Consider the following 22,963-nt stretch of genomic DNA (forward strand, 5'->3'; position numbering starts at 1 on the left):
TTGAGATATTTTCTTTAATAACTGAAAAGTAAAGGAAGACAACTCAATTAGTTTCCACCTCATTGGTGGCTTGTTAATTCTGCTCAACTAATCAGACAACGGTTCCAAGGTTTTCAAACATTCTAAATTGTTTTCGGAATTCCGTAGCGATCTTTTAAGGCATTGATCTAAAAAAAAAGCTGAGAATAAACAGGTTCCTAAATGAAGTTCATAGTAATCTTCTGCAAATTTCCTCTCTGGTTCTTTTTGAGTCTTAATCACTCTTTAAGATTCTCTTCTATCTTATTCTAGAGTCTAGAGACTCTGCTTTAGTCTCCTCCCAATATTCCCTTTTGTTTTATTTTCTCTATCTTTCTTTATCTATTCTTTATTTCTCTATCTCTTTCTGTAGCAAGCTGTACTAGAATATCATAGTTCTGTGACTATCTCCATGTACTATGTGTAAATCTCATTATCCAAATATTCATGAACAAATTTGGTATAACTACATATATTAATGTCATAAAATCCAGCTTTTCTTTGGGAAGTTCTTCAAATTATTTTCAAAAGCCCTCTCTTTCTTTTTTTTATTATGTGGAATAAAAACTAGAGTTCAAAGGGGAGTGGTTCCCTTGTTTCTTGTTTACATTAAAAAATATGCAGTGAAATGTTATTGAATTTCTCTTTGTCAGAGGTAATAAAGAAGTGAAAAGTGAATATGAGAGAGTTAAATATTGTAATAAAAGAATTTACAGCTTTACGAGTTCTGTTCTGTTTAACTTCCTGTTTTGCTAATATATTTGATAGGATATAGGGTAAGTTAGTACCAACCAAAGACCCCAAATTATGAACTCTGAGAAGATAGACCTTTGTCTCTTGCTTATATCACCAAGGAGAGATAAGCAGTAAGGGCTGGTTATATAACTCTGCTCACTTTAGAATGTAACATCCATCTCTATTTCAGTTCTCACTATATCTTAGCCAGCTACAAGAGGGAAAGAGCCAAGATAGCAATATGTATTCTATTTTAGGACCTAGAATTGGCACAAATATCCTTTGCCTGTGTCCTATTAGCCAGCACTTAGTTACAAGATCTGAAGGAGTTACATTATGCACCAGAGGGAAGATGGACATTGTTCAGCCACTAGCAGTTTCTGTCACAATTCAAAAGTTGTAATTGAAGACAAATTATTTTACCAAAATTCTCTCCACTGATGAAATGTGTTTTAAAATCTGGTTTATTTCAGCTTAATTAGTGATCGATTGTTAATATTCAGTAATTTTATTTAATGTTGAAGTTTATCCATGAACCTTTTTGGGTACTATCAAATACATATTATTATAGGGTGTGTAGGAAACAGCTGGTGATTAAAATATACCTCCAGACATAATAAAGAGTTGAATCATGTGCTATTTTACTCTGTGTTCATGAAAAAGTCATTACAATAGTTTTCAGGACTTCATTAGACCTGGGTTTCTGTAACACGTCTATGTCTATCTCTCATTTCTCTCTTCCTCTCTAAGGACATGCCAGCCACACTGTCATTTTTGATTTTTCTTCAGTGTCAGACACTCACTGTCTCACCTCTGAGCCTTTGTCCTTCATGTTCCTTCTCCTAGGATGTCCGTGCCTCTATGATTTCTGCCAGGTTTGCCCCTTTGTCTCCTTCAGGTCTTTGTTTAAATGTCATCTTCTCAGTAAAACTTACCTTCTCCCTGCTTTTTAAAATTTCAAATCTAACCACAGTATCTTCTCTTCTTCTTCTATGCATTATCTATCAAGTTGAAGTTATTAGCATTCAAGATTCTGTATATTTTGCCTATTTATTTTGTTTATTGACCATCTCCCACCAACCAACTGGAATGGAAGCTGAGGGCACTGATTTTTGTTAATTTTTTGTTTGTTTTCTATGACTGCAGTAGTGCCTGGAACATAATATGATCATCAGTAAATATTCAGTGACTAAATGAATAAATGAACAAATGAATGAGTAATTGAGTAAATGAATCAGAAAAGCTGCAATGGTTTTAACTCTATTTGCCAATTTGGGAAAATTTGATTTGTGCATTGATGCGCTTCAATATTCTCTGTCTTTACTTAGTCCTTGATAGTATGTTTCATGCTATTAAAATAACTCAGTGATTTTTAAAAATTAGTTTTATGTACTTGAAATATCTGAGAAAAATAAAACCTTCTTTTGGAAAGAATATTTTACAAAATTATGAATGCTAAGATTAAAGCCATACCTGGGCTTAAAAATGTCCAAGCATTAATTTTAATCAATTAATCCACTTTAAAATAAATTTACACATCACAAAATTGCATTTATTGTAGTATTATTCTAATAATAAAATGTTTTAAATAATGTTCTTACATCATGAAGAGAATTCTTAATGCTAATACCAAAGCTTTATATTTCATGACTTCTTATAAGCTTATTTTTAATGAGGTGAAAATAGTTCAAATGATAGTTTCAATCACTAGTGACATTCTGTATTGCAACAAGCCATAGGAGCTAGTTATTTAACATAAGTTATTTTTATATTAAATTGTGCCATGCAATGTTCTTCCATATATATTTCTTGAGTACCAATTCATACCCAAGTGGCAGTTAAGCACCCAGATTAATGTTTCCATTCACCACATGAAGTGATTCTGAAAATCCATGTGGAGGTAATTGTAAACATGTTTTAGGTACAAATGCACTAATTTAGTTACATAGTCAGCAGAGTCAAGTCTAAAAGTAGCCTAAAACAAGGTGTGGTTGAGCAAATTAGTCTATGCATAATTGTCAACAATGGTTCAAAGTGATAATTAGGATAATAATACATGGTATCCCCAAGGGAGTGAATTGTCAGGTAGCATATAATAAAATCAGAACTTTATTACATAATTTAAGTATTTAGTTTATATTTAAAACAGCCTCCCAAAAAAGAAAAGTGACATTCAAAAAATTTTTGGTGACCATGTACTTATACATTTCACTAAATCTATGTAAATGAGAAATATCTATTACACACTGCCAAATGGCATTTTCTAGAATAGAAAATTTAAAAAAAAATCTTGGTAATCTAGTTGGGGTAAATGTGCTATGCCAGAGTATTTCCCCTGCAGAGGGAAGAGTGCTGCTGCACCATAGTTACAATGAAGGTCCACTCACCTGCCACCCTCATATAGGATCTTGCATTTGAACTTTCAGAGATAGGAGATAAAATTTCAGCTCTTATAGTGGCAACTCAAGCTAATAACAATAATAACATTAATAATAATCACCATAATGAAAATCAACGTTCATTAAACACTTAATGCGCGTCAGACAATGTGTTAATCGATTTCAATACATAATTTAGTTTTCACACTAATGATGGAATGTGGGATTGTTATATTCATTTGACAAATGAGAAAATGAGTCAAAATTAGCAAATAAGAGAGAGTGGATTAAAACTCAAGTATGTCCTTTAGGATTCTTGATCTTAACTACAACATTACACCGATATAATGAAGGTAGGGTTGATATCCCTTGTTGGCATTAGTATGGTACACTATTTCCAGAATTATCCCAATCATATACTTCACATTTTTACAGATGCCTGTTGAGTCTGCTGTGGCCCATAAAGGGATTTCCCTAAATGTTGATCCTTACTTTTAACCATTTTGCATTTTCTGTACTTGATTCAGGGATGATGGAATACTGCTCTGCTTAGGAATCAGCTGTTAACAGAGTGTTCTTTAAAACATCTCTTACATAGCTAGTATCTTACAATCTATGATGAGAGCTTATTGGCCTGTTACCATGCTTCAAATGCTTTCATAACTTTTTACTGGGGCATTGACATTTATAAATATTTTTGGGAAATTATATTACCATTGTGCATCCAATTTTTGTCCTCTCTAAAATGGGTACAGTATGACATATTTCCCATTGCTATGTTGATGATTAAATGAGAAAGTTTATTTCAAGGTTGTGGTGCAGTGCTGGGTAGGCCTGTGCCACAGGGACAGTCACCTAAGATATTTTCTTTTTTACATAATAGGTACTCAATGAAACGGGCTCTATTGAATCAAGTGTTATTTATAAAGGGCAACATTTACACTGGGACAAGCACAGTAACAGTGTTAGGAACTGATATAAGGGTGAATAAAATAGACTTATTTCCTGAAGGTTTGGGAACAAATAAGTAGGAAATGTCAACACATGTCCAAGAAGGACAAGGCCAGCAGGCAATGAGATATAGTGATTGGCTTGGGGACTGCATAATTGAGGAAGGCCTCTGAGAAGGGTTATGTTTATGATGAGACCCAACATTGAGAAGGAGCCAGCTGGATGAAAAGCACTGAAGACAAAAAGAACTATTTATGAAAAAGCTGTTGTACAGTGAAGAGGGTGGAAAATTGGAGGAACCGAGAGGGCATGGCGAAGTGCAGGCACTGGGTACCATGGATGAGAATGAGAGAAGTACGTGGACAGATGGTGTGGTTTAGGATATCGGGGATGAGGGGCCTGAATAGGAGCACAAAGGTGCCAAAAGCAGTGGGAATGACACTGAAAGACAGGCCTGGGAAACCTCTCAGTTTGTTTCATGTGTGGTGCCTGTGGGGCCACCTGTGGCCCAGGAGTACCTGTGGCACCTGGAGGAGATGAGCCCATACCTTGGGATCACCACCCCCTCCCTCTCCAGTCCGTGGTATTCCCAAAGAGCCCCGGGCAAACATTCTAATCACACATTACCATAGAAGAAACAGCTTTGTGAAGTGTGCTCTGTCGGGATCCGTTTCCCTTAAAGGCTGCTGCGGCTTGATGAGCTTATCTTTTTTGCGGCCTTGCAGCCCTGCGAGATGGCTTTGTTCAGTCGGGTTTGCTTTTAGTCTTTGAAAATGGATCAGTCAGGTCAAGGGAAGGTCATATTTGCAGTCTTTGTTGTTTAAAGGTGAAAGTAAACACACTGAGAGCTGCAGAAAGAACATTTAAAGCTGCGTTTTGAACTATGCAATGACTTGAAAGAACTTGGAAAATTAAGGTAATTAGGCAGAGCAGAATGAAGGCCCCTAGTAAAAAGCCCACAGATTTGGTTCTGTCATCCTTCTGACCTCGGCTAGTGACAGAATTTAAAATATTTGTTATTCTTTTTTGCCTGGGTAATGAAGTACCATGACCCAGATATGAACTGTGGCTCCTTGTTTATTTTCTGACGGAGATGGGGTTTGAGGTGAGAGAGGGAAAAAAAAGCATGAATAAATGTGAGACTCGGGTATGTTAAAAGAGATCAAACTGGTTCCACAAATGACTGTTGTGGCTATTTCCTAAAAAGGTTGATAGCCCTTTACCTGTAACCAAGCTGAATGTCAGAAACTTCTGTTACACATATGACATTAATTAGAAAGATATCTAGCTGCCCTCTAGTAAAAATGAAATGGTGCTGACTTACTGTGTTTTCAATAACTGACACTGGAAGATACACTGGGCTGGAAGTTCTGTACCAACATGATGAGAAAAAATGTCTGAACTGTGGCACTGTGTCTGTATTCGTTCCCATAGCTCCTAGAAGTGTTGTATATGTATTCAGCCAAGTGGCTGCCTGCTTTGTAAAATCATAGGCACACTGGTTGCCTCAGACGTACCCCATAGCACTGAGTTGTTTCATGTGCTGTTGTCTGTGGCCACAAGAGGCGTAATCTGTCCAGGAATGCCACAGGGGGATTCAGCCTGAAATTCATTGTGTGGGAGTGGTTGCAAAGCCCTGTGTTTTAACACTCCAGCCAAGTGAGTCAGGAAAATGAAAATCCCCGCAGAATCCCTTAACCAGACTTCTCTTTCTCTGATGTGATATTCAGATCTGACAGATGGAAAAAAAAGCAATTGCCTATCAGAATGGCTGAGCATAGTAAAGTATGACTGTTTTATAAAAGACAGTCAAAGCTTCCATATATTCAGATGGCTGGAAAAATTGAAGTACCAGTGACCGAGGGAGCTCACTAAAGATATTTCAAACCCTCCTTAGAGAGAGGGCAGCATTAACTGCTACTTGTTAGCATCTTAACAGACAACAGAATCACCATCGTACTTACATCTGTAGCATTTCAATGGAATTTGCAGCATATTGGATAACAGTGAAGATTCACAGGAGTAGGCTTTCTGTTTATAAGTCAAGGAATCCTGCTACTATCTTTTAAGCTGCTTGTATTTACAGAATTCTGCTGGCTACCATGAGCCTCACATTTCTGAAAACAAAAATAAATGTCACTTTCCCAAACTGTACCTTTTTTTCTCTCTCTTATTTTTCTCATTTTTTCTCTGTCTACCTCAAATCATTATTCCTAGTGCTTTCTTGGCCCCTGCATCCGTGCCCCTGAATGAGGCTGGAGAAAAACACAGTAGTGTTGGTTGCTTTGGCTTTAAATTCATGGCACTTCTCTTTTGGGCCCTTCATGCTGCAGCATAACCTATGACATATCTCATCTGTTCACTCGCCACTTTCTAAAATGGTTGTTGAATACATTTTCTTTTCTCCTCAAATCTGCAACAAATTTTTTGACCATTTTTACTCTCGATGGATGTCCAAGCTTGCTTATTTATTTAAAAAGTAGAAACAGCTAGAAAACAGCTTCCATAAGCTCCCACCACAATATCCATTTGCTTTCTTTTTTGCCTACTGACTCTGACTTCAATTGCTTTACTTTAGATGAATGTCCATGGTTTCAAGGTCAACCTTTCTGCTTGAGCTCTGTGTTACTCTACTGATACCAAACTCTTCTACATTATCAATTTCTCTCTCTTTTATTGAACTATGTCCTCAACATACAAACATCTTTAAATGTCTTGCAATAGATGAATAGTTAAATAAACTGTGATACGTCTATACCATGGATATATGTATTTATTAGAAACAAAATGAAAGAAACTACTGATACACTCAACAGCTAGGATGGACCTCAAGGGTACAATGCTAAGAGGGGGAAAAAAAACCCAATATCCAAGGGCCACATACTGTATGATTCCATTTATAGCATAAAATGAAACTAAGTGGTTAACTTGGAGTCATACCTTTGATCTTCCTTAGTAGGGAGCTTTTCATGGAATCAGTGCCATTTCATTTTATAATATTACAAAACAAGCAAACCCTTTATTTTTCTTCACTGATGTCCTTTTTTTTTTTCTTTATTGTTAGATTTCATAGTTATCTTTATTTAGAAGACTGTGAATAAATTGTTGTTCGGTAGTTTGGATTTTCATTTGGAAGAAATACATCTTTGGCTTCTGTGCCATATTGCCCTGTTTATAAAAACTTAGTCTACTTAAAGAGAAAGGTTAAAAATAAAAAAAAAGGAATAGCAACCGCAATCTGGATATGACTTCTTCTGACCTCTTCCTCAGCAGCTGGATCCGGTAATAACACTTTTAATTGAAATAAATGTGCTAAAAACAATCAAGGTCGCTCTGTTGCAATGGAGAAAACATGCAGTCTCCCCTCACATGATAGAACTGGGACATCCTTAAGAGCACTGGTTACCAAGGGGAAAACAGTTACTATTTTTTTGTTTAAATTTCTTGTTTTGACTTTTTAACGCTTGTTTTCTAGTTAAGCTTCTTTCGTCTTCTTTTTGAGTTTAAAAAGAAAACACGCAGAGCATACAGTTCTTAAACTGACAATTATGGCCACAAATTTTATTAAGAACTTTTGCTGTAGTGGTTTCTTAAGGGAGTTTTCTTTCTGCAAGAAAATAATATTTGGCTGTGAAAAATTCTTGACCCAGTATTAATGGTACTTTGAGCACTAAATATGAAGGCAATTTTTCTAAATTTTTCTGGGATATCTTCCTATTGTTAAGGTTGGTTTGGCTAATCATTTAGGTCTAAGGGAGATTCCTTCTATCTTAACTATTCCACGGATACATATAGTTTACCTTGTTGTTGTTGTTTTTAATTTTCCAGATACATATGGGATAATCTGTGGGTGTTAACTGCAAGAACTTTGGCTGCTAGAACCAGAGTTGTAAAACATCAGCCTACTCTTGCAGTTGCTAAGAGATAAATCCAGTTAATAACTCACAAGGCCATAGAAAGAAGCTGCTAGCAGCATGGTTATTGCATGAAAAACACAAATCCAAGCTTCCTTACCCAGAATATGAAAGATGTTTTCTGAAATATTTTAAATATAAACACATCTCAATAGCTGCCCGAGGCAATGGGCCTGTATATTCCTGCAACATAATTATGAGAACTGGTTGACAGCACACACATGGCAGGTGTGATAAGCAACGTGATAAGTAAAGAGAAAGAGGACACATTTGCATTGCTTGAGAGTGTAGTTTGCCTTTGATGCCTCACTGTTTCAACCAAGTGGAAAAACGACGCCAGACATGGCTATTAAAAAAACGCGTTTCAGGTTCCCTGACATGATGGACTTTTAAACTGGCTCTGCCTGAAGAGATGCTTAATTTGGTGAAAGTGGTTGACCACGTGAAATAGCAATCTTTATTGGTCTGTTTGACATTGAAACAGTGTAAGTGATGGATTCCTATCTTACTAGTGTAATCTGCATTCTGCATAGGTGTAAGAAAGGCAAAGAGAATTGTAGTTCAGGGACAAATATTTTGTTGTGTTCCAATTTAGTGTACAAATTTTACCTCACAATTTATGGAAAACAATATTGAGGCATCAAATTGCAAACTGTTATATAATCTGCAATGAATTTGCATTTATTATATTGTTATCAACATTATCTTTACTTTTAGAGAAATAACTGAGCAATTCCTAGCCTATCTACCTGAGTACAAGAACATTTAGAAGGAAGGAATAGAAACAAACATAGTCTAATGTAGTCTACCCATTTTTTGTGTTTCCATTGTGGCTACAATTTTTTTAGGAGGCAGAAAGAGGCACGAACCAGGCCAGGCCTTTAATGTTCTGTATTACTTCTACTTCCCAAACTCTTCGTATGCTTCTTACTGTCCTACTCTCTACAGTAGTGATGACTATTGGTGACATCCAAACTACTTTCAAGTATCCTTACAGGTTTTATTCATTGGAGGATGATGTTAATAATTTTACAGTCTTTTTTTTGGTGGGGAAGATCTATAATTTTCCAAAGACAGTAAAACCAGGTTTATTGTCTTAGCATAAGAGTTCAACTTCTAGTTCCATCATGGAGCAGGGATTTTCTTGTATGGAGGGAAGATGTTTTCTATTTTTTCTGGACCGTAAAGAACCATGAGGGCAGTGACTGGGTTATTTTCATTTTTGTGTTCTTAGAGCCTGGCAAAAAAGGTGTCGCTATTGCTTATTGATTGAAAGGAAGAAAAAAAAAGAAGGATGTTATTTGTTTTATTATTGGCTTCTAACATCAAGTTGGCTACTTTATGTAAAATAGCCCACAGGTCATAAATTTGGGTACTACTCCGTACTTTTTATTAAAAGTATAAATAATATGTCTTAGAGCAAATCTTTGGACAATGACAATCCTTTTATTTCCCCCCAACATTCACTAAAAAAGAACTGTGTGGTATACCTACCTGCTGCTCACCTATATTTCTGATTCACCATGTGATGTGTTTGGCCAGTGAGATGTGAACATAATGGCCTGAATTATGTCTGGTAAAATTGTCTTCTTCTGGTTTTCCCTCTATAGCTTTTCTATCATGGTATCCAGTGATGTGCCATATGATGCATCTCAGGTCCTTAAATGAAGGTAACATGTAGCTGAGAACCTCACCAACCTATCAGGGACATACAGCAAGGAATAATTCTTTGTATTTTACCACTCAACATGATTTTTGTTATCAATATAGTTAAGGCTCTAATAATTGCTGCCGTTTAACTCATTATATCTGTCATAAATTTTGCAAGTATAGTTTTACATCTAATACTTTAGGATTTTTTCTGTGGCAGAAAATGTATTACTATATTTCTTATGATTTACAAATAATGCATGTTTATTGACAAAAATTTAGAATGCACCTAGAAACACTACCTCAAAATTTATAATCCCAGTTTTCTAAGGCAACCACCATTAAAATTTGTATATTTATTTTTTAAGCGTTATTTCTAAAAGCCGTGTTAAATAGTGATTATTATATGTATATGCCTACATGTTTTCCCATACAAAATAATTTTAAGTATATATTAAAAGCTAATGGAACAAATAGTCTCAATTATTAAATCCTAAATTTAAGGACTTTCTTTTCCTCTCAAAAAACACATCAGGCTTCCGTGTTGAATGATAACTATATCCTATTTTTAGAAAGAATGATGTGAGATGACACTGTGTTTTATTTTGCATTAACTATATTTTGTTTATTTCACACTGGCATATCCATAAAATAAAAACTTTTACTGATAAAGAACTTCATATTGTCACTGTGCTTTCTCATTTTCTTTCAGTTAAACCCTTTAATCTATCCGTGCAATAGATAGGGCTGGCACTCTTTCTATTGCACATATGTGAAGGTGTGATTTGGCAAAGTCTGAGAGCTGGTGCTAATTGAAAGTCCAATGCTCTTGTATTCATTTTACTTGTCCTGACAGTGCAGAGGTTTCCTGAAAAGAAACTAATGATTTTCACTTGTCTTGGTAGAGAATGATAGACACGCAAATCTGTATATCATGTATTGCAACATTTTGCAAAGAGAGACACTTGTACATCCCTAAAGTTCCAGTTGAATGCATACTGTTAATGCAAAAGCCATTGGATTTGGTGAACAAGCAATGGATTAGGAATCAGAAGATTTGATTTCCAGATCCACTGAGCTCTTAATTAATCTTTAGGCAGTCATTTAATCTTCATTTCTCCAAGGTCTCATGTATAGCAATGTGTAGAATGGGGACAATAATAATGTCTTGTCAAGTTTTTGTCAGAACATACACACACACAGCACACAAGCACGCACACACACACGCAGAGGTAAGGCACAGTGATGGATAAACAGTCTGTATCTGATATATGGTAGATATCATTTGTAAGCAAGAATTCCATTTTAAAATCACATGCAGTTCTTTTATTTCCCTCAAGTGTTGGAAGATTAAGTTCAGGTATGGGACAGACTGCTCCTTTGTTTTGGAAAAAATCATGTTATGGTCAAAGATAAAACAAAGATCATACTTTTAAAAATGGAGACGGTCACTGCTCTGCAATAATAGCACAAAAGTTTACTGTTATGGGCAGACTTCAATATCTATAGATTGTTTCTTCTAGGAAAAATATTTCTTTTCTGTATAGGTGTTTAGGCTGCATCTTCTTGGAAAATTCCCTTCTAAAGCAGTTTCAGAATAATGTTGATGTTAGGGCTCTTCAGAGGGACAGAATCAGTAGGAGATACATACATATATATGTATGTACACATATATACATATATACCATATACATATGGGCACACAATTGTATATGTGTATATGTGTGTTGTATTAGTACGTTCTCATTCTGCTATGAAGAAATATCAAAGACTGGGTAATTCATAAAGAAAAGAGATTTATTTGACTCACAGATCCACATAGCTGGGGAGGTCTCAGGAAACTTACAATAATGGTGGTAAGCGCTTCCTCACAGGGTGGCGGGAGAGAGAATGAGTGCCGAGTGAAGGGGGGAGCCCCTTATAAAACCATCAGATCTCCTGAGAACATACTCGCTATCACGAGAACAGCATGATGGAAACTGCCCCCATGATTCAGTTATCTCCACCTGTTCTCACCTTTGATACGTGGGGATTATCACAATTTAAGGTGAAATTTGGGTGGGGCAGAGAGCCAAACCATATCATATGTGTATATGTATGTATGTATATATGAAGGGGGGATTTATTAGGAAAATTGGCTCATTATGAAGGCTGAGAATTCTCACAATAGGTTGTGTGTAAGCTAGAGAACCGGGGATGCTAGTAGCAGAGCTCAGTTCAAGTCCAAACATCTGCAAACCTGGAGGGGTCACGGAAGTAAGGACTGGAGTCCACATACCAGAGAGCCTGATGTCCAAGGGCAGGTGAAGAGTATACCCCAGCTTCAAGAGAGAGAGTGACTAATTCACCTTTCCTCTTTTTGTTCCATCTGGCCCCTAGTCAATTGGATAGTGCCTGATCATGTTAAGGGTTGATCTTCCCCATTGAATCTACTCAGACCGCTCACACACCAATCTCCTCTGAAAACACTGTCACAGACACACCCAAAATAATGCTTTATCAGTTCTCTAGGTATTTTTTAATCCAGTCAGCTTGATACTTAATCACCACAGCATTGAAGAGGGAAATCTCTGATTCTACCTTGACATGAATCCCAGATTCATTGATCACTAGTTACTAGAACTTGGACAGGATACATAACCTATCTTTGTCTATAGGTATAATAACCGTGCCCATTTCATGGTGTTGTCAGAGCAGAGACCTAAAGACAGCAGTCAGGATGTGGAGGCAAGTATTTACATCACGTAATTATAAACCACAATAAAGGGCACAATTGGAGATTCTGCAGTTTATGCTGGGCTGCTGAAGTCATTTCTGAGACAGTATTTAAGAATGAATTACCCTGGCTTAAGAAATAATGTTAGATTTAATGAATTGTCCTAATGGAAACTTTAGGCAAGACTGATCCATGTAGTTTGAGGATTGTGAAACATATGCATTCATGTTGTCAGGCATCCAAAAAAGAAGCTAATCCAAAACAAAAAACAAAAAACAAGTAATCCTAGCACTGGCAAAAGGTGCATGACAGACAAGCTTTAGACTGAAGTGATGGGGAAATGTTTTTCTTTTTCCAGGACTCAAGTAATTGAGCACTTACTCTAGAGAAGATATTAATGCAAATAATGGTGTCAAGTAGTAGAGGGAGTACCACTGAGGAGCAAATGCCCAATGGAGTGGCCTAAGTCTGTTGACCTGAGGATGCTATAGCTAGGGTCCAGGTTCAAGTCCTCGGTTTTGTAATTACTTTGTGTTATTACCAAGCCTCTGAAAAATACCTATATGAGTTGTGCCTGGTCATCTGTCACTCAGAATGAAAGAAAATGCCAGCACCAGTGAGAGGGACAATGTGATACAGAGAAAGCAGCATTGGTCTGTAGGGCCCCAGTCTCAAGAAAGTAGGAGGTGACTTGTGGAAAGGGGTGCTGGTGGTCACATCTGGCTGAGATGCTGGCAAAATAAGAGAGTAAATCTGAGGAATGTGCGAGGATTTCTTAGGTAGCCTCAAGAAGTCTTAGGGATTGGAATCTAGCGGAAGACTAGGAATCTGCTAGATTAGGTTATAAAAATTTGAACATTAAAGGGAAGTGTGAGCTTAGAAATTGTTAAAGTATGGAATATTTGTTTAACAGCCCTACCACTATCATCATCATCATCATTAGTGTAACCTGACTGCAGAAATCTGTTTTCTTTTTAGATTTTTAAACCTCATTTGTATGTTTATATTAAATTATATCAGTGCAAGCACCAGAATAATTGACAGACATCACATCTATCCAAGAGTCTCAGCTATTTTGGTGGTTTTTCTCAGGTTTCTGACATTCACAGCTTCTCTCAGTTCTCCTGCTTCAGCCTCCTTGTCTTGACCCTATTGCCGCCTCTTCCGCCTGCAGTACTGCCGCTTTATTGGCAGAGTCATTTCCTGATGGTGAGTACTGCTGCCACCACCAATCTGGCTTCTAGGAGAAGAAATTGATTCTTCTAATCACCCAGAGCATAAGCAAGGCGAGGCTGTAGTATTTTACGACATTACTAAATGTTCCAAGTACAAACTGAAGCTGCTACTTACATGTGTTTATTATCCTTAAAGCCTCAGAATTCCAAATCATAATCCGAATCACTGCTTCATCCCTCACAAGCTGCAGATAGCAGAAGCACACCCACTTGCCCCATAGCAATGGGATTCTTCTGCCCCATAACAGTTGCCACGTCTCAACTGCCCATGCCCATCCCTGTCCTGAGCCTCTGTGCTCCATCCTCCCAACTGAAAACAGATTTTCTTTTGTCTTTCATGTCACGTGTTGCTTCATGTATTAGCTCAGCATTAAACATGTTCTAACATAGTTGACAGTGAGAATATCCATTTCCTTCAGAAGAAAACCCCTGTTCCCTTTCCCAGCATGTGACTGGAATGAGACATCACAATAGTGGATGATAGGTTTCCAAAAGTCTGGCTTAATAAATCTGAAAAAGCATCGCATGGAGAATACAGTCCTGTTTGTAGTCTGCTGGGTACACTCAAGCTCCTTCCCAAAGTCCATTTTTCAGTGTGAAAGAAAAAGAGGCTCAGCACTGCTTGAAAAATTAATCAATAATCTGATTTTGGAAAAAAGACAAACATATATATTAAGAACTAAATATCGTTTCTCTTACTCCTTTGCAGCTTATTATTGTGAAGCATCACTATCATTTAAGGTAACTTCTCACCGAAGTAACTCCACTATTCATAGGACTCCTGGTATCGTGTGAATATACATGTCACTCCAAAATTCATATGTTGAAACATAATCACCAAGGTAATAGTATTAAGAAGTGGGGCCTTTTGGAGATGATTAGGTCACGAAGGCTCTACCCTCATGAATTGATTAGCATCACTATGAAAGGACTGGAGGGAACTAGCTAGTTCTTTTTGTCCCTTCATTCCTCCTGCCATGTGGAGAGTGTTCCTCCCCCTCAGGCGGACGTAGCATTTAAGGAAACAGAGATTGATCCCTCATCAGACATTGAATACACTGGGGCCTTGATCATGGACTTCCCAGCATCTGTGATTAAGGGAAATACATATTTGTTCTTTATAAATTATCTAGTCTCAGGTATTTTGTTATAGCACAAGGAAACGACTAAGACAACTCCTCAAACAGTCCTTCTTAGTACAAAGGAAGGTAGAATCCCAAGGCAAATTCCAATGTCCACCGAAGAAAACATAAATTATGACCAATCCCCCAAATGGTAAATTTCCTTTTCAAAATCTCTAAATCTGGACTCTGCCAGGTGGGCTTGGTCCCAATATGTCTAAAAATACTAACTACATGAAACAGAGTCCAATTTGTATTTATATAAGAAAAAATATGCAAAGGTTAGTGTTTCACAGTTGGAAAAAAATCACAAATCATTTACTTGTGTATTCTTTAGTAGAGCTAGACAGACGTTACTTATGTTATGCTAATATAGATTTCTGTAAGGGATACTAAAATATTCTCGGTTTAAGATTCCAAAAAGAATTATTTTACTCAATAATTCAGAAATACTATAAAATGATTCATTGAGAGTGCCTTCTCCCTAATCCTGCGATGGAAGTTTCCACTTCTGTCTCACCAACATCTAATAATAATGAAAACAATGGGATTAAAGGGACAGTCTTGACTGTGGTCCAGTTTGGGCTTCTCTTTTTGCTTTGCCCTAATTTTGATAATAAGTTTTGTTATGTCTTTCAAATCTTGTCTCATGATATTCTGAGCTGGGATATCTTTCTTCAGAGACCTTAATAATGACAGCGGATATTCCCTAATCTTTACATTTGTGAGTATTCAAAGAGTACTTTATGAAAGCTCAGTGAATATATTTGAAAAGCTTGCTTTGCTCCAGTGTGCAATAATAAATGGTTATGCATAGAGGATAAGAGTGTCCACTTTGAAGCCAAATTGTCCATTTCGTATCCTGACTCTGTCACTTGCAAGCTGTGTAACCTTGAAAAACGTAATTTTTTTGTGTGTTTCAGTTTCTTTATTTTGAAAATGGTGATAAAAATGATATCTACCTCATAGAGATATTATGAACATTAAACAGGTGTGTGTGTGTGTGTGTGTGTGTGTGTGTGTGTAAAACATTACAGGTATGAAGTAGATCTTATCATTTAAACTTTTGATCGCACACTGATTTCTCAATATACTGAATAAAAATATCGGTTGCATGCTGTATTTCTGCATGCGACTTCAACTCCCTATCTTTAATTTGGGTATTTTGTCCTGCATTTTTTCCCTGTAGCCATATTTACTATTCTATTCAGAGGTAGGAAAGAAACATTCTAAATGAGAACATTTCAATTAAAACCTGGAGCTCGAGTTGAAACCAGATCTCATTTGCATCAGGCCCCAACACTGTAATAACATCAAACGCCACTCCCTCTTCCACCTGCAGGGGTGTAGCAGATCTAAGAAAAGGGTTCTTTCATCATTTCATGCTCAATATCCTGTAGGCTATAACTGCACACTGTATCCAGAAACATTGCCCTTTTACCAGTAGGATCTGGTAACTCACTAATTTTGAACATTTAATTATTTTTGGAAACACAATAAATCACAAAAATCAACATTATTGTGTAAAATATGGAAAAATCAAAGGTCTTTATATGAAAGTCTTCTATTTCAGACTACTCATGAAATCTGACATGTCCAACTTCCTGTAATTATGCTGTCCATTCTAGACTTCTGTTTCTAATTATATTTGGCAGCTTTTCATCTGTTTGGCATTGACAAGATTACAAGAAAAAGATAAGGATAAAATACAATTTTGACTGAGGGTATTTTGTAGGTTACAGTTTTTGGTATCAAGTTTTGAAGCTGCACCTTAAAAAGGAGGAGCACTGTTCAAACGCTGTAACAATCTTGGGAGAAAATCACATTTTTGTTAGCAAAATTACACTTGGTAATATTGATGTGTGGTCTTTCCTATAGAAATGGCAAGGGGCATTGTGTGTAGTGTCTGTAGGCATATGCCCTGGAGCCAGATCACCTGGATCCAAACCCCCATAGACACTTTCAAATTGTGTGGTTTTAGTCAGATGACTTAATCTCTCGCTGCTACAGATTTTCTAGCTTAAAAATAGTACAATCATGATATCTAAGTCTAAGCATCATTGTGAAATTCAGGAAGGTCAAACACATGGTAAATAGTGGGCTGGAACTAGTTGTTACTAATAATTCTCATTGAAACACACCACGTCTGAGTTGGCATTCATATGTTAAGACGGAATGAATGTATTTTGCATGTGAGAAGGATGTGAATTTTGGGGGGCTAGGGACAGTAAGTAATGGACACATTCATGTGTCCCCCCCAAGTTTATATGTTGAAACCTTAATTCCCGATGTGAGGATATTTGGAGTTTCAGAACTTGAGAGGTAATTAGTCATGAGGGTGGAGCCCCTGAATTAAATTAGTGCTGTTATGGAAGAGGCTTGGGGAATTTTCTAGCCCTCTTTCAGGTGTGTAAGGATACAAAAAGAAGTTTGTAGTCTATAGCCTGGAAGAGGGCCCTCACCAACACCTGACCATACTGGTATCCTGATTTTTGAAGGACTTCCAGCCTCCAGAAATGTGAGAAATACATTTATATTATTTATAAGCCACTCAGTCTATGTTACTTTGTTATAGCAGCTGAGACTAAAACATCACTTTAAGACTGTAACAGTCATCTTTGAATTTGAAATCTTTCTTTCCCTTCATATTTAATTAGCTTTTACAGTTATTGATTTAAAAAATAATTCTTTCAAAATATTCCATTTCTTTTCGTTCTGATGAATGTCATCCCTTTTTAGTTTCTTATATCTTTATTGAACTAATGGACTTGTCTTCCATTTGATTTCCATGTCTTCAGGCTTTCCCTACTTCACTGCATCCTAAGCACCACTGCCAGATCAATCTTCCCAAAAGTCAGATTGAGTACATCACCGTTCAGCTTTGGATATTTAGTAGTGCTCTATTTCTCACAGCATAAAATCCAGACCCTTTATCTTTGTATCCAATCTCCTTGGTTATACTAGTCTCAACCTTGACAACCCTTGAATCACACTGGTCTGCTCAGTAGTCCCTTAACGTGTTTTTCCTTATTTCTGTTGCAAGTGTTCTTTTTCTCATTCCTCCGAAGTATTATCTTCATTCCTTTCCATCTACAATTCAATTTTAAGTGTACATATCAAGATAAATTATACATGTTTTGGAGGAAAGGAGGTAATGCTAACAATTTTCCCATTCAAGATACTATTGTTTCAGTGTTCCCGTTTCAAAATTCAGATGTTGCTAATGATAGTATTAGGAGATGGGCCTTTAAGATGTGGTTAGGTCAAGAGAGCTCCTCCCCTTGTGAATGTGATTAAAGCCCATTAAAAGAGGGATCAAGGCGGGGCGTGGTGGCTCACTCCTGTAATCCTGGCACTTTCGGAGGCCAAGGCGGGTGGCTCAAGAGGTCAAGAGTTGGAGACCAGCCTGGTCAATATAGTGAAACCCTGTCTTTACTAAAAAATACAAAAAAGTTAGCTGGGCATGGTGGCATGCACCTGTAGTCTCAGCTACTTGGGAGACTGAGGCAGCAGAATCGCTTGAACTCAGGAGGTGGAGGTTGCAGTGAGCCGAGATCGCACCACTGCACTCCAGCCTGGGCGACAGAGCAACACTCCATCTCAAAAAATATAATTAATGCAATGTAATGTAATATAATATAATATAATAGGGATCATGCAGTTTTAAGTTCTCCTGCCTTTCTGCCTTCTGCCATGTGAAGATGTTATAAATTACCCAGTCTGTAGTACTTTCTGATAGCAGCAAAATGATACACAAGACTATGCATTAAACGTTCCTCCATCACTTTGATCTAAAGCTCGTACATCATTGATTTACATTGATATACATTTAGTGGGGTTCTCCTTCTAAAGGAGAGTGGATCTGTCTTAGATTTCCTTAAATTACCACATGAGCTTATTGGGGACTATTTTTTTTTGGTGCATTCAAATTGCTATCCTATTATGTTAAGTAACTTCATCCTAAAGACATGAAAATTCTATAATATTTTGAGATGTTACATTTATAACACATTTCGTGTAAATTAATAATGTGTTCCTATTCTGTGCTGCTCATTGCAGTAAGTATTCTATGTATAAAATTTCATTTAATTCTTAGAACAACCCTGAGAATCAAGACAACCTATTATTATAATCCTTATTTATGTAACCTGAGGTTCAAAGGTTAAGTTTTGTCAAGTTCTGTCAGGCTACATGTAACTGAGATTATGACTCTCAAATTATACTGCTTCAATCTAATGAAAGTAAGCAGTAACTAGATTTCCATTAACAATGGTTTTGAGATTCACTTCCCAAGGGCTGACTAGGAAATTTAGCTGAGAAGCTGCTATAGTCTGCAAGCAGGAGAATCTGGCCCGGAACTCTCTGTAGCCCTGTGTCTGATTTCTCATCTTCAAGAAATTTAGTGTATTATTAATTTTGGAATTTTATCAAGATTTGGCACTAAAATGAAAGGAGTGTTTAATGTGCAAGCTTGATGTGACAAACAAATGACAGGTAACATGCAGGCGGTAGAGATCTCTAAAGGTAGATCAATCCCCTTGCAGATGATGCTCTAAGAATGGAGGACACAATAGGTACTGGTATCCTAATTTCATCTGCAGAATAAACATGCAGAGACACTTACAAACAGAGTGTATGTATGCAAACTCGCAATACATGGCTTGCAAAAATAAGGTACATGTAGCCTGATATGTGCTAAAGATTTAAAGAAGAATGTCTTCTGTCCAAATTAGAACATTCATCTCTGCTTGAAGAGAAAGTTTAAAGCATTAGTCATGTCCTTCTTCTTCCCCTAAAAGGGAAAGAGTGTGTGTATGTGTAGATAGAAAGGTACTTTCCAAATTTCATTGTATAACAATACATCAATTGTATTTTCCAATACCCCAGCTGTATGCTGTGTTAAAAATCACCATCTTATCAAAAATCTGTATTTTATTTGAAACAAACTGTGTTGTCCAGTATAATTTGTGTGTGTGTGTATGTGTATATGTATGTGTGTGTGTGTGCGTGTGTAAATTCTGAATATAGACTTACAGATACAAAAGAATCAAAAGCATTCCCTCAAAAACACAGGAAAAAATAATTCTTACATTAGAAATTTAATCTTCATTTTATGCTTTTGGGTGAATTGTTTTCCTCCCCAAAGTTGTCAGGTTAGTACAATACTTAGATAAAATTTATTTGTGAGTTTAAGTACACTGAAAAACAAGGTGACTGACATGTTAAATGAAGTATAATTAAAAATGTTGAGTGAATTGTACATGTGAATATGCACAATTATTTTTCTTATAAAAGATGGCTTTCGTGCTTCCTTGGAGCAGTTTACAGTTGCAAATACGTGATTTTTAAAAAGAACAAATCAAAAGCCACGGATCCACCAAGGAGCAGGGGTGTTCGGTATGCCCTTTGGGTAGGCCAGCCTGAACAGATGGACCTTCAGTCTGTATTAAAGGTCAATTGATTTGTGCCTTTGCCAAATGAGTTTGGAAAAGAAGTTTCAAATTCTGTCTCTCCAATAAGTGGCTCACCACATATTTTCTGAAAATTCAAATTTAATTGCACAGTTGTTTCCAACCCCTTTCAGAAAATCCTAGAGGTCAACCCTGAAGCTTAAACAAACTTTAAATTTCTTAGCTTGGAATTTGACATTCAAAATTTTCATACTGACTATGGTCCATCATTTCAGCCTCAACTTTTATTATACCTCTGCACAAATCCCTCCACTCCTAAAAAATGAGTCTCCTAACCAAGTCACAAATCTGTTCGATTCTCCGAATCTGAAGCGGTGCTCTCTGTCATGCCACAAGAATACCTTTCCCCATGTTCTAGTTTGAGTTGTCGCTCATATACAAAGCTTTCTTTGATCACTCTAGGGAATAAAATTGTGTCTGTTTCTGAAGTTCTTTCTCCCTTGCTGTGTAGTTCATTAATTGATTTTTTAGCATTTTGATGATGTTAGTTCTCTTTTATGTAACTGCTGTGTCTCCTCGTGTGGTATGTTAGAATTAGGACTGCTGTAATTCCTGTACTAGATAGGGAGGAAAGTAACTGTACTTTAACAAGCATTATGATCAGAAGTTTTTTTCTTCACCTATTGGAAGAAAAGACAGTTGTCCTGAGGCTTTATCCTTATTCCATCAGTTCTCACTCTTCTGGTGGCTTCCTTAACCACTGAGCTTTCAGGCATGCCTTCCTAAGTAAGTAATTAGAGAGGCACTAGGAAGTTATTCCTTGTTTTCCTGGGTTTTTTGTTATGTTTGTTTACAAACTGAGTTGGCAAGTTGGCAACCAAGGTGAACACATTCTTATCAGACTGGACCAACCTTTTTGATTTTGCCTAACTTATCAATTCTAATAGCTAACATCTGCCTAGTATCACTTTGAATAACAAGCACTGAGTACAGAAGGTACACATATCAATGGAAGTCAAGTTCTACTAAATGTTTGTATTCATATTGAAAGCTTTTCTGGTCTCTTGGGCTTATAGATCTGAAGCTGTGCCACAAAATTAATGTTAACTCTAGTCCCAGGTAAGAGAACCTGGAGAGAGTTACAAACTATCTTAAAAGAAGGAGAAATAGTGGACTCCATGCCTTCTTAGCTCTATAGTGCTGAGTTTGTTTTCTATTCTATTTCTCACTATATTCCTGAAGTTTCAGTTGCTTTCCCTCAAGGAAGAAAATGTTGTGATGGAATGAGAAAAAAAAAAAAAAAGTGTTAGTACTTGAAGAATTAGAGACGACAAGTTGGGAAAAATGTGAAGAGAGGGTCAGATTAAAAGCAGTGGTTCTCTCTTCTTTATGTTCTATGCATTCTCTAGATCACAGGGGCAAATTATATGTTCATAGACTTCAAGAAGTTTTCCTTCAGCTGAACATGTGTTTTGCTTGGTTCCCATGATACTGTTCTGTACAGTGTTTCAAAAATTTTCAAGGATATTTTAACATTTCAAAATTAAAAATTTTATACAAACAATTGAAATTTTGGCTTCTTTTTTGGAAAAAATCTTAATGCCTAAACAGGAATAATCAGCTTTAGTTAGGTAGTGGCTTTCCTTTTAGCCGAGGCAAGAACATCCTCAGGTTGAGGAAGGTCTTATCCAGCATCATCCCACTTCCTTCCTTTACAAAGCTATGTTGACCTTTAGGCATTAAATTCCTAAATCATCCACCCCAGACTGAAGGAGATGATAAGGACCTAGAAGTCACATATGCTAGGACTAGGCCTTGTGTGGTGTAGATTATAAGTGGGTTTTAAATTTTTTGAAATCTTTAATTATTATGTATACCTAATAGTTGTACATATTTACAGGGTGCCTGTGATGTTTTCCATACAGGTATACAATGTATAATAATCAAATCAGGGTAATTGGAGTATCTATCCCCTCAAGTATTTTTTGTTGTATTCATTAATAATGATACAAATTAAAAAATCTATAAATATTATCTAAAGGAACATGAAATTTATAAATATTCAATATCATTAAGACATCAAATAAATTTTCCCCTACTTTTGTAAGAACAATTGTTGAAAATGTCTAAATACAAATATTTAACAATATAATTGATCACAAAATTTGGATTCATTTAAAAATGGAACTGACCTTTACTTTTAGCAATTTGGAAAGTAATATACCTGGTCGTTTAAGTCAAAATATATTTTGATACAAATTGATATTATAATTTTGTGTTTTTTTGAGGCCAAGGAAGAAGTGCTGTAGAAAACTCATTCCAAATAACTTGGTCATGGCTGCAAAAATCAGAGGGGGGCCTGCGAAGATACAAGTTGAATGCATTGCTGAAATAGGGATTATCTGCTCCCCGTTTGGCTTGGTTTTATTTCCCTAAGTAGCAGAGTAAATGACTTTGGAGACCCTCTATTTGTAGACCAATGATATAGAAAGGGTCATATAAAAACACTGTATTCTAGTCAATATTGTCATTGCAGTTAATGAACATTTCAAGAGTCAATACTAACTTACATGAGATCACTTCTTAATGGAAACATTACATGTTCTCTGTGTCCTTAGGAATCACAGAATTTATCAAATCTCTCATGAACTAGAAGTATAAATCACTTTAACATATTCTTTCTTTTTATCCAAAGCTATATGGTGAAATTGCAGCATTGTTAGTCAATTAAACATTAGAAGAGACTACTTCTACATAGTAGTGAAAACCTAGCTTATTTCATATTATCCTAGAAATATTGACATTAAAATTATCTTGTTCAAGTGTCATCTCGT

This window comes from Theropithecus gelada, chromosome 2 (assembly GCF_003255815.1).
Source record: "Theropithecus gelada isolate Dixy chromosome 2, Tgel_1.0, whole genome shotgun sequence".
NCBI classification, from domain to species: Eukaryota; Metazoa; Chordata; class Mammalia; order Primates; family Cercopithecidae; genus Theropithecus; species Theropithecus gelada.